Raw genomic sequence first — 13719 nt, forward strand, 5'->3', positions numbered from 1 at the left:
ATGATAGGCTTCATTCAAGTCAGCATCCACAATTCCTTGTATTTTTATTGACAATTCATGCACAATGCAAAACTGAAACTGAAAATTTTTGTATAATAGCTACAATAAAAATTCTAAGAATATATTTAACAAAATAATGTAAATGATTTGTTTGCTGGAAAATATGACAATGTTGAAAGAAACTAAAATAGATATAAATACATGAAAGACATTCCATGTTCATGGACTGAATGACTTAAAATTGTTAAGATGACAAATTCTACCAAAATGGATGTACAGATTCAACACAAACTTTGACTATATTTTTTTAAAAAATATTTTTTTCAAAAATTGACAAGATAAACCTAACATTCATATAGAAATAAAAGGAACAAGGTATCCTTACAATACAAAATTCATATGACACATTCTTCCTAGCTTCAAAATACATTGCACAGTTTCAATAATCAAGGAAGTGAGTTTCTATAAAAGGATAGACAGGTAAGATGATAAACTAGAACTAAGATTCCATATTTAACTAGAACTGAGAACTAAATATGTGGTCATTTGTTTTCAGCGAAGGTATCAAGATATTTCAATGGGTGAATAACAGTCTTTTAACATTTGATGCTGGATCAGACTGTGTAGACATCTACAGGTGAAATAATGAATCTATACCCTGTCTCACACCATACACTAATATTACCTCAGTAAGGATAAACAACTTAAATGTAATAGCTAAAATTATAAAATTTCTACAAGAAAACATGGATGTAAATTTTTGTAAACTGTGACTTAGCAGTTTATAAAAGCAAACAAAGAAAAACCGTAAAGATTAGATTTTTAGATTTTCATCAAAATTAAAAACAAAAATTATATTTTAAAAGATATCATTGAGAACATGAAAAGAAATCTTAACAATGATATAAAATATTTTCTTTTTAGGTAAAATGAAAGAAAATACTTTCTAATTAGGTAAATAACAAGTGAGAGTAAAATGATAAGTAATTCAGTTAGAATATGGGAAAATAATTTAAAAGGACATTTTCAAAGAGAGTAAAAAAATAGCCAATATAAACATATGAACAGATATATTACCTCATTTATTTTTAGGGAAATGCAAATTGAAGCCATGGATAAATGTCAGTTTACACTCACTATGTGGCAAGAAAAAGAAACCATAGTAAATAAAAAGTGTTGGTTAGAATGAAGGGAAATTGGAACACTCATACACTAAGCATGTGAATGTCAGCTGTGCAGCCATTTTAGAAAATGTTTTTTTATTCCTCAAAGTTCTGAATATAAAGGTATTGTGACCCAACATTTCTAGTTAAGCTATATACAATAGAAGTAAAAACATTTGCCTAGGTAAAACTTGCACATGAATACAAGGATATGTGTGAGCTTGTGGGTGTGTGTATGTATGTGTGTACAAAGGAGCACAGAAAAAGCAATAGTCATAATAGCCAAAAGGTGGAAACAACACAACTTCCATAAACTGAATGGATTAAAAAATGATACATCTACTCAATAGAATATTACATGGAAATAAAAAAGGACATACACATACTAAAACATGGATAAATTTTGAACATAGTGTATTACATGCTGAACCTCAGAAATCGGCAAAGAGTGGGCAATGCGGGATTAAGAAAGACAAAAAAAAAAAAACATTCATAGAGACAAATCTGGGACTGGGTGGGACACCAACCTCTGATGGAGGAACAATGACTCATAGATAGCTCAGCATTTCTATTTTATAAGTTTTATCATCAAAAGTGTTTCTGTGAAAAAGTTTCTTCAAAGAAGACAGGCATGAATTTCAAAACACTGGCATGCTATTATAATTATCTAGACAGCTCATTATTCTCTATCCATGACAATTGGGGTATGAATTCAGGGTCAAGACTGATAGTTCTGTGCCTTTCCCAGAACCTTCTCAAGCAGGGTATCACCATAGCAACCAGGCAATTCTGTCTTGTACCTTTGCACAGAAAGTTTCTTGAGCAAGTGCAGCTGCACCCAGGAGGCAGTTTGAGGCAGTTATCCAAATCACTGCTTTCCACAAAATAGTATTTTACATTAAAAAATCAATCACAAAAGCCACATATTACTTGATTTCCCTTATGTGAAATTTCTAAAATAAGCAAATCTATACATACTAAAGTTACATCCACTGTTGTTTGGGGTTGAAGTAAGGAATGGTAGAGAATTTGTAATTTAAAAGACATTTAAAATGTACAAAAGTTTTTGTGGTATATTGGAAAGTGTTCTACAGTGCTATTTTTCTGAATATAGCTTCTGTGAATGTGTAAAAACCAGTGTAGTGGGAGCTTTATATAGGTCAATTTTATGGTACATGAAATAGTTAAGTAAAGTTATGAAATAAAAGCAAATATGAAAATTTATTGTATGGGATAACTGTGGAAAAATTTGATAATCTGGTTGCTATATCATTGCCTTAGTACGACACACTGTTAGGCAATCTCCTTCAGAGCCAGTAAGGTTACTCATCATGCTGTCGGTATCTCTGATAATCCCCAGACTTCCCCTGTATTCCTGATCATACTTTTTACTTCACAACTTTGAAAAGAGATCATTCTACCTACTGCTTGCAAACACACCCACTAATTTAGTAATGAGGTGTTTACTGGTCAAATGGAATTGGCACTTTAAATATTCTCCTATTGTTTCTTCTTCAACTTCCCTGAGAACTTTCCTCCTCAATAACAAGTTATAGATTATATAGACATTGACTAACTGCTATCTTTGTGGCCCCAACCCAACCCAAATGGAAAATTACTGGCCTGTGTGGGGAAAAGTCCACTTACATAGGTAAGATTACTCCTACTGTACTAATTTATGTTCACAGGAACACATGTAAATCCCTAGCAAGCTCACAAAATGTGCTCTTAAATCAGGTGAAATAGTGATAAAAACCAATAGTCTAAAGCTAAATATTAGGAAAAGAACTCTTGACTCATTTCTTGTTCTTATAGGTGCTCTACATGTCAAAAATACAATAAACAGGGAACACATGTAAGCCTGTTTAGAATGTGACAATCAGCTTGTTACACTGCTTCTGACTACATATTTTAAAGTTGTATATCTCTATTCTTTCTTTTCTTTGTTTTTTTTTTCTTTATTTGCTTCTTTCTTTTTCTTTTTTTTTTGGTATCTCTTCAGAATTAGGTCAATATAGACTATTTTTGCTTTCCTGTTTAATGGGAAAACAAAAACAAATATAGATAATACCTAAATTATTATGCTCTAAGTATCTGTGTTTCTCTCCCTATTCAATACATATATGAATGTGACCATTTTGGTTTCTTCTTTAAATAATGATAGCTGTAATACTTAGTCTATATGAGTACTTGCTCTTTTAATTTAGAAAGATCATATTTGTTTCCAAAGTGAATTTACACATTTTTTTCTGAAAAAATTTCATTCTTCCTAGGACATGAATTACCCCAAAGGAGGTACATCTCTGCCTATAAGTGCCTTATGCAATCTATAAGCATATCAAGAGTTTACCAAACCAATATAATGGAGACAGTTAAAGAAATCACTGTGTTTGCTTGACTATAGGAAGCAGTGGTTCTATCTTTTTCGGAAATCATTAAAACTATGTGACTTAACCAAGTCCTTGTTTCCTTGATAGTAGATTCTATTCCATGAAACATCTAAAGGATAGATTGTGTGTGTGTGTGTGTGTATGTGTGTGTATGTTCATTTATGTCTGTGTGTATGTGTGAAAGCTAACTCTTTAAATTATCTTACATGTGGTTATGTAATTATTATAAACATTCCTACCTATTTATACATAAGACCTCCTCTGGGTAATCCTTTAGTGTCCTAGACCCATAGCTATCTATATCTTTCCTGACCCAGAGGCAAGAGCATATCTACTTCTTTTAGAGATAATAAACCCTATTAAATTAGCAGAGGCTTCTGCCAGTTTTATTTTTGAATCTTCTTTAAATTTGATGGTTCCTTCCACTTTATGCTTGTTGATTAATAAAATCACAATATTTCTCAACCAGTTGCCCTACTTTGTAGAAAATTCTATTATTTGCTCACCTATTCATTTCTGTTCATCATTTTAATATTTAAAGACCTGCTACTTCTGTTATATGAAGAAAAGGAAACTCCTCTCATGGGATATGATTCAGATAGATTATTAGAAAAGCCCTCTACAATATCAAGACTTACAATTAATTATTCATATCTTAAGACTGAGACTGGGAACCCTCAGTTGGTGAACCTCTGACAGATCTCACTTCATCCAGTGATTATGACTTCTTGCCAGAGGCAAAATCTGCCTAGAAGGCAGGAATCCTCCCATCCACAGAGTTTATCAGTTTCCTAAAGATAAGAGGGTTAATGGAGACAGTAGTAATAAGTACACTTTGGGCATGTATCATAATTTTGGAATGCTTTAGGATCAAGGAGGGCTCTTGACCTCATTCTAGAACACTCTACACATTGTGTTACTTTGTGTACTCTCATGTTACTGCAGTAGGTGGTGGGGAATGAAATGGGGATGAGAGAAAATGTACAGGCTACTCATTTTGACAGAGAGCTCTCACTAACATCTTTGCCCTGATGGTACTCAAAGAGAAAAATCTTTAAACAGCTGTAAACAACCTGTATTAATATACCAGCAATAGGCTCCAGAGTCAGAAAAAAAAAATACTGTGACAAGTATGACCGAAAACTTCATGAGACTATTTCTCAAAGATATCTGCTTAGGAGCACTTACAGAACAAAATGGAATCACCAACTATACATAAACGTGCCCCCAGCCCCAGCCCACATAAAGAAGACAAAGAAACACTGCATTCACTAAACATTGGTGAGAAATCTTTGCTAACATTTCTGAGGTTGTTTGTCATTTACATCTAAATAGTTATCAGTATAATTTTGGTTAAAAGTATAAAGATGGGACATTATAAAAAAAAGCCCAAATATCAGGGCTCCCTTGATTATATTCAAAGAGATTTCATTTAATTTTCAGCTTAATGGTTTTGCATATGTGTCACTATTTTCTTATTTTCAAGATGAACTAAAATCTTTGCCTGAGTTCTAAAAATGACATTTACTTGTTTTTTTGATACCCTCCCTTGGAATTTCAACCTGTCCCTTGGTAGCCCACTATAGATTGAGTTACCCATTTTGTTAGAATGTTGAAAAAAAATATTTTAATTCTGAGAGAAGTGAATGAATGTAACTCTAAAACTAAAGTAGCAAAACCCAAAGATTCTCAACTGGTGCCTTAAATTACCACTGGATTAATGACAATGAGATGAACTCCTTCTTGGTCTCATTAACTATTTCCATATATGACTGTAATAGACAGGACCAAGCTCTCTTCTCTACTTTTGAACATCATCATGTCACTGTGTCTTGCACAAACTAGGGATCAGACAACCTCACAGAGGTGTAATCTGGCTGAGAAATTAGAAGTCTGAAATAATTTATAAAGAAAAACAACACAGGAAAATAGTTTCATAGAGGAGGTCTGCTGGGAGAATTGGACCTGATGGGTCAGATCTTCAACAAAAAGTAAGGCTCAGTGTGCATTATTTATACGGGAGCACATCAAAGGGATTTATTGTGAGGAAGAGTTCTTCAGGGTAAAGGAGAAGCAGACACTGTGGGGAAGTTGGCCTGATGAAAGCCTTATCACCATACTGGTGTCCTGGAAATTCTTCCTGCTGCAGGTAGCTGGTGCCCCAGTGCTACTTAAGGGATTATGTTTCTTTCCAAACCCAGGAAGTTGCATTGGAACCTATTTGTTGGCTGTCTGAACCAACACTTTTCCTTGGCATCATAGAATTCTCTTTGAGCAGGCTGTTGCTAAGGAAGTGGTATAAGAGCAGTGAGATGACACTGAGGGTTATCCAAGAGGCACACCTCTGCTTAGAGATGGCTTAGACAAGCCCACAATTCATTAGTAGCTCCCAACATCACCACATTGCAAGACCTGGACAAAAGTTTCAGGGGACTCAAATAATGTCCTGGGAGCTATCATCTAAAGATGTGAGAAGCCTTTCCTCAACACCTGTAAAAACAATGTTGAATGACTCAGAACCTGGAGACCTTATATTCTGAATGAAATATCAGAGTTATAAAGAGCTTTCACTGAAGAAGCACATAAAAAAGACAGATTGACATGTTTTAACCTACATTCCTTTGTTCTTCATTTTCATAGCTACCTTCGTTCCGTGTGGTTAGAAGGCTACCTTTAATTCTGTTAACCATAAAAGCAATTCTTTTTCTTAATATTGCTTTTAATGTTTGTTGATACATTCTTTTGCATGAATCCACAACACGAGTACTAATTAATACAAAAATTTTTGTTGTGATTCATACATATTTATCGAGAGCCAACAACTTCCTTTAAAACTACTTTTTTTTGTAATGAATCAGTTGATTTCCCAGTTAATTAGATTTAACCTTTACATGATCTTATAGATGGCAAATACCATAACAGGCCAGCCATCCAGTAGCCTAAACGTTTTATCACAGGAAAGGATGAAAACTAGATCATTTCATCCAATTAAGTATGTATTGAGGACCTTACACGGGAACTAGCTTTGGTAAAAGAACATTGAAGAAATAGAAATCAGAAAAGAGAGAACAGATGGTACATGCTTGGAACCTGTCTCATTTTCAAAGATCTTACAAGTTAAGGCTTATTTTTTTATTTATTTATTTTTTTTTGCTTTAGATCTACCTAAAGATCTTACCTTTGCTAAATTGAAATGCAAAACACTGGAATATTCGGAATAAGTAGTACATAACATCACAATATAATTTAACAATTCTCTTTGAGGTGCTTTGGTAAGCATAGATCATTTTATGGTGGCAGATGCCTAATACTAGGTTTGTGGTACAATAGTCAACTGGTCACTATTGTTAACTGGTACAAATTTGATAAACCAACTTCATCTTTTAAGGCATTTCTGACACCACCGAGGTCCTGTTTGTGTTACCAATTTATACCCGTTTTTTTTTTTTTTTAAGGATAAATTACTTATTTCAAGAAGTAAAAAAAATAATGGGTCTCTATTTAAAAATCAGCATCCTAACCATTCAAGGGTAATTTGGGATTGTTTTCTTTTCTACTCAAGCTTTTGACTAATGCTTTATAAAAGACCCATAAAACAGGATGAATTTCATTGTGTAACAGTTTGGAGAAAATCAGTGTGACCCAGACCATAGACACCTTCATCTAGGACACTCAAGAAGATGAACAAGCAGTAGTTTATGGGAGAACCACTTTGGATATCATTTTTGCCTTTCAAGGGAACAGTATATTGTGCTTTCAGTCCAGCAATGTTCATTGGGATTTTACTTCTACAAAAGTGATCTGATAATCAAAATGAAAGAAATTTTTTAAAATAGAACAAAATATGTTCTCAAATCTATTTCCATGGGATTTTCAGATTGTGGATGGAAGCTTTTCTCCTAGTTTACATCAGGCATTCCTGGAATCTGAGATGGGCTACAAATCTACATGATATTCTTCTTCTTGATATATTTCTATATTGATATTTTCAGAACTTGATGATAGTAATTTTTGGTTTTGTCTGGCAGTGGGGCATCATGCTCAGTAATCACATACACATACTGAAAGCCTGATACATGTGGAGATTTGACCAACCACACCAGGAAGCTTGAGGTAAGATCCTAACACCTCACGTGGTAATGGTAATGATCTGGATTATTTATGATTCTACATATTAATGGTAAATCATTTAGCTCAGCTTCCAGAATGAGCACAAGGAAAGACGCTAATACCTGAATCCATCTGAGGCCAAAGATCTTCCTGTGCACATTAATTTAACTTTGATTTTCTACTATATCAACATGGTTTCATCATTACTGGAAAGTATTGCCTGGGATTTTTAAATGTTGAGAACAATTTCACTTTCCATTCCAGAATTCTGCCTTCTCCCTCAAAATTAACATCAAACCTTTGAACTCTGAAAAGGATGTCATTGAACAAATGTCCTAATTCTAAAACACTACATTGTGATCCACATATAACCAAGTCTGTAAATTGAAAAAATCAACATAGACTCCAAATATGAGCATCCAAATTTTATTCTCCTTCTTTCTCAGATTAATGTGTTCCAAAAACTTGACAAATCCTGCAAAATTACTATGTATTATTTTTTTTTTAAATCTGAAATGCATACTTCTTTAGATTAATAAGAATAAACTCAGTGTTTTCCTATCATCTGGTTATTCTGGATGTTTTTACATGATGGTAATGACATATCACAATCAAAACATTCTTCATTGTTGCTTATTTATGATATGCAGATGTTAGTTTCATTTTATAGATTAGAAAACTGAGGCTTATAAAGATTAATTTGGTATTTCAAGTATAGTCAAAAGTAATTAGAATTTAAAGTTTTTTATGTTAAAATTTCCATGGACCTATAATTTGTATTTACAAAGTAAAAAACATATTCAAAAATATATTTAAAATGTAGCTTCATAATAATCAGGAAGCAAGAAAAATTGAAATGCCTTCCAAGGAACATTTTTTCAAAAGGATATTTTCAATGAAAGGAATGGATAGAATTAATATTAAAAATGTATTACGTCAGGTGTCATCTGTAAAAGAGGATATTCTAATGAAAGCATACCATAAATCATTTCATAAGCAATTGTTAATGCAATATTATTATACTTTCTATGTTTGGGGATATAAAATATTGAAAAATTGATAGATAATCATTGCTTGACTGACTATGAAATTTTCTGTGCCTAAAATGGAAAACATTTCAATGTTATATCAACTAGAATATTCAAATTATGTTTATAATACATTATGTTAAATTTAACCATACTCAATAGTCTTTATTGAATATTGAAAAATAAATATTTGAAGTACAAATATTTACACACTTGGCTTTTAAAGATATCATAACTTCCAAGAAATGGTTTCAGAATAGGTATTGTTTTTTCCAGTCTATCATAGGCTAATAAAATATATATTGATATGATTACATTGGTCAAAAGTAATAGTTAAGGGCTAGAGATATATCTCAGTTTGTAGAGTGCTTGCCTTGCATGCACAGGGCTTTGGGTTCAATCCCCTGCACCACAAAATGAATAAATAAATAAATAAATAAATAAATAAATAAATAAAAGTAATATTGACAGAATAGCTCAAAAATGTAACACTGGAATGAAAAAACTTTGGGAAGGTACAGTCATAGATTATGGAATAAGAGTTAAATACCACATTAATTGATCACCTAAAAGATGTTTGCTCTCAATTAATTTACCATAAAATTTAAGATCTAAGTCATGAGATGTGAAAGTAATAAATTGATAAAGGAGAATATATTCACATATGAAATTATCAGACATAAAATAGTAGTGAAAGTTTTATATAAACTAGAAATATTAAGAAAGGCATATGCTTAGTAGCAGGATAAGCTTGTACAGGGATCTCCTGGTGGAGGAGAACCCTTGAAAGTACTTCTCTAGAATTTTTTAACCTGAGAGTATTGAGTTCTTCCCAAATACTGAGAAGGAACAACTATCTCACTCTTTTAGGTTCTTTAGATAAAAGGGAGTCCAGATAAAGTTCAACAGCACATTTCTGAAATCAAAACCCACAAATCTCCCCTATCTCACTTCCACTTCCTATTCAATGGATCCCAAACATATTTAAATTAAAGCAGATGATCTTTTTTTACCTAGTGCCACATAGGTGATGGACTTTTAGGTAGTGGTGACTCTGAAAAAAAGTGAGTTATCCATATTTATGCGTTTAAATATAGGTTTGTCAAACATTTTCATCAACATCCAAGTTTTTATATTTTCAGTGACATTCCTTCAAGTTTACATTTGCAGAAATGTGCATGAAAATAAATGTTAAAACTTGAAAAGTTAAAAAAATTAATGTTACTTTCATATGCTAAAATGTATGGCAAGAACCAAGCAAACAGATGGAACAAAGAGTAGGCAGATAGAAATTGAAAAATTTTATTTGATTAGCTCAAGTAATGCCATAAAATTATGTTACAGTATATTTTCTCAATATCTCCAAATAAAATATATTACTAAAACAAGTCAAAGGCATGTTGAACAATGTTTTTTTGTTAATTCTATACCATTTGGATTGATACTTACTTCTCTCCAAAGATAAAACCTAGAAATGCTTACACATCTACCCCCTTTAAAAAATTATACTTAGCAGAATGAATTGGACATTATTATTCTAAGTACTTATATGATTAGACAACTGGTATAATTCTACATCATATACAACCAGAAGAAGGAGAAGTTTTACTCCATTATGTATGATGTTTCAAAATGCATTCTACTGCCACGTACACCTAATTACAACAAATTATATATATATATATATTTATATATATATAATATATATAATATATATATTATATATATATATATAATATATATAATATATATATTATATATATATAAATATATATATATATATATATATATATATATATATAATGCTAATGTGTTGAAATAAATCAACTGTACAGAGTCTAAAACATTAAATTCTCATATGGCATATATGTAATAGTAAAACCACAATATCTTAAGCATTTTTGCAATAGTTCCAAAGTGATTTTAATCATTAAAAAATCCTAACAAGTGATAATATGTTTGAAATTCCAGAATATGAAAAGAGTATATATTTCTAGTGTTGTATTGGTGATTTTTCTTATATTAAGTATTAGAAACTAAATAGTCAACATATCAAATCTTAAGAGTAATTTTAATTATATGATTTCTGTCTTAGAAATACAGTGAATATTTTTAGGATATAAATTTCTTTGGATTTCCTAATGCTGAGATTTTGATGATAATAACATCACCATCTTAAAATATATTTATCTACTCTATTTATCTACTAAATGGGGACTCACTCAAATCCCCATTTCTAAATTAGTACAATAAATTCTTCAGCTTGACATTCAAGGCTGATTAACATTTCATGTCACTTTTATTCTCCAAATACACGCAACATTTCAATATTCTGCTCCATAAATCTCCAAGTGAAGAAACCTAGGAATATTTTTAAAATTACTAAGATCATTATAGTTTTATAATTAAGAAGATTATGATTATCATAGGCAGTATATATGTGATTTATGGTATGTACACTTCAGTTTCTTACATGTCCTTGCCACACCATAAATGACTAATTCAGAAACTATTAAAATCCAACACCTCCCTAATCCCACTCTTCAAACATGGAAATATATGGATTAATTCTATGAAATGTCAGCATGACTTTTAGTCATTTATTTTATAGCAAATAAATGCAACCATAACCTTATTTATTTATTCATATATCCATGCCGAAATAGGCTATGAACTTTTTGAGATTTGTACTTCTTTTTCTTTTGGGTATTTTATGAGTTATTATTATTACTATTACTTATTTTCTGGTCAGCACAGTATAATACTGGATTTTTCGGATTTCCAATAAAGTTAATTCCCCTTTCTCTTGCTTGGTTAGGTAGTATGAAATTGTTATTTAAAATGACAATATTATTCATCATATATTTTCTACAAGTTTATTATAGATACAAACATTTAGTCTTACAACAAAGTTTCATTTAGCTTAAGCTACCATATTACTAATTCTCAGCATGTCACAAACATTTTATAAGAGAGTTAGTAATGTTTGCATCAAATGGGCAAGAATGAATGTTCTCAGAGTTAGAGAGGGACAGAAGGATGATTAATTAAGGATGAGAATAATCTGAACTTGTTATCTGGCTTAGAACAGAGCCACATTCATTCTTTAGAAGAATAAAAAAAACAAAGAATAGTACAAGATAATTCCTCAGAACAAAGATAAAATTCTATAGGTTAAAAAATACTAGCTTACAGAACAAAAATATATATACACATACACAATTCATTAAAAAGTATTATAAATATATTGTGTTTCAGATATTTCAGAGCACAGTGGACTATAAAATCTTCCTTGAAGAAAACATTAAAAACCCAAGTAAACCAAAATCAAGAAAAATAAAATAGATGACTACAAAAAAAAAAAAAAAGAAAACAGACTAAAATCTTTCCACAAGGAAAAATGATGCTATAGAGAATTAAAAAATAATAATTTTAAAAATCAGAAAAAATTATAATTGATAATCATAATTATAATTATAAAATTCAAAAAAATTACTAAGTAATAATGAAGGCAGTATAAAGATAATTACATAAAGAGAAGTCTTCAGAAAATATCACTTTCACAATCTGTTTATTGGCATATTAGGCACAATGTGCTTCAGCAAAATGAGAGTATTGCTATACAATTGAGGTAATAAAATTTCAAATTAGGAAAGCAGTGAAATGCTCCATGGGCACCTCTACACTACTCTTCTAATAGGAGCTCAGTAAAGACAATGTCAGAATGTTTCACAACCTCCAGGGGGAAGGCTTCCAAGTGAGAAAGACATACTTAGAAAAAACTTAATCACAGTATTTTAAATAACTTTGCATTAACCATATTTGCATAATATTAGTTCCATTTTAGTTTTCAAAGTTAAGATATACTAAGTTTAATAATATTAGTAGTAAAAATAAACAAATAAAAATGTTAGATAGAATATAAGACTTAATTTGTGGTAGGATTTGTCATAAGCTCATGTACCTTAAAGAAAGAACACTAGTTGTTAAAGTATGATCCAGGTCATCATATTATTTAAAATGACAATATGGGCCGCGCGAGGAAGGACCTCGCGCTGGGGCTGGCGGGTGCGCGCTCCCGGAGCGCAGCGCGCGTCATGGAACAGCGGTTAACTGAGTTCCGAGAAGCTCGCAAACGGGCCTGGCTGGCTGCCCAACCCAGCACTTCCAGCCAGGAGGCACGAACCTCAGGAGAGAAGGAGGAAGTAGGTGCGACTCCAAAGGCAGTCCCAAGCTGGCTAAGACAGTTCCTGGTCCTGGTATGGAAACCGAGGCCCGCCAGCGCCGGAGCCCCGCCCAGCCACGCTCAGGAAGCAGCTCAACCTGGGAGCAGCACAGCCCAACCCCCACAGGGCACAGCCATTCCTCCACAATGGCACCGGAACCAGCCTTTCCTGACCAATGTCACCTTCTTGAAGATTCTTCTCTGGTTGGTCCTCCTGGGACTGTTTGTGGAGCTGGAATTTGGCCTGGCTTATTTTGTCCTGTCCTTGTTCTACTGGATGTATGTAGGGACCCGAGCCTCTGAGGACAGGAAGAAGGGAGAGAAGAGTGCCTACTCTGTGTTCAACCCAGGCTGCGAAGCCATCCAGGGAACCCTGCAGCAGAGCAGTTGGAACGCGAGTTGCAGTTTAGACCCCTGGCGGGCAGATAGGACCCAGCTCCACTGTCCTGCAGCCCGCCCAGGACCAACCCTCCCATCCTTGGAGTGCGGACTTGGGTTCAGATACACAGGACTAAGGACAGCTTGCGGGTTGGCTCTGGCTGCGTGTTTCCCCTGATCTGCTGCTGCAGTTTTATCTTTGAACTTCTCTTTGGTGAAATTCTCTAAAAGACATGCCCATTAGGGCAGGTGCAGTTTATAAAGGTTGCTCAAAAAAGGAGAACTGTTTGTCTTGTCATTTGAGAGATGACTTGGAGCACTAGGAAGGCATTGGGAGATTGTCTTTTTGAAGTATTGAGCTATTTGAAATAATGATTAGGTACAGCAGGACTGTATGTTAAATGTCCTCTTTAAGTCAATATTTA

At 32.8% G+C, this 13719-nt stretch overlaps 1 pseudogene; it reads left to right on the top strand.

Annotated features, from left to right (window-relative positions):
- Nucleotides 1-12788: 12788 nt before the first annotated feature.
- LOC144252329 (SAYSvFN domain-containing protein 1 pseudogene) lies at nucleotides 12789-13399 on the top strand (annotated as a pseudogene).
- Nucleotides 13400-13719: the final 320 nt, after the last annotated feature.

The sequence above is a fragment of the Urocitellus parryii genome, unplaced genomic scaffold, assembly GCF_045843805.1.
Source record: "Urocitellus parryii isolate mUroPar1 unplaced genomic scaffold, mUroPar1.hap1 Scaffold_40, whole genome shotgun sequence".
Classification (NCBI taxonomy): Eukaryota; Metazoa; Chordata; class Mammalia; order Rodentia; family Sciuridae; genus Urocitellus; species Urocitellus parryii.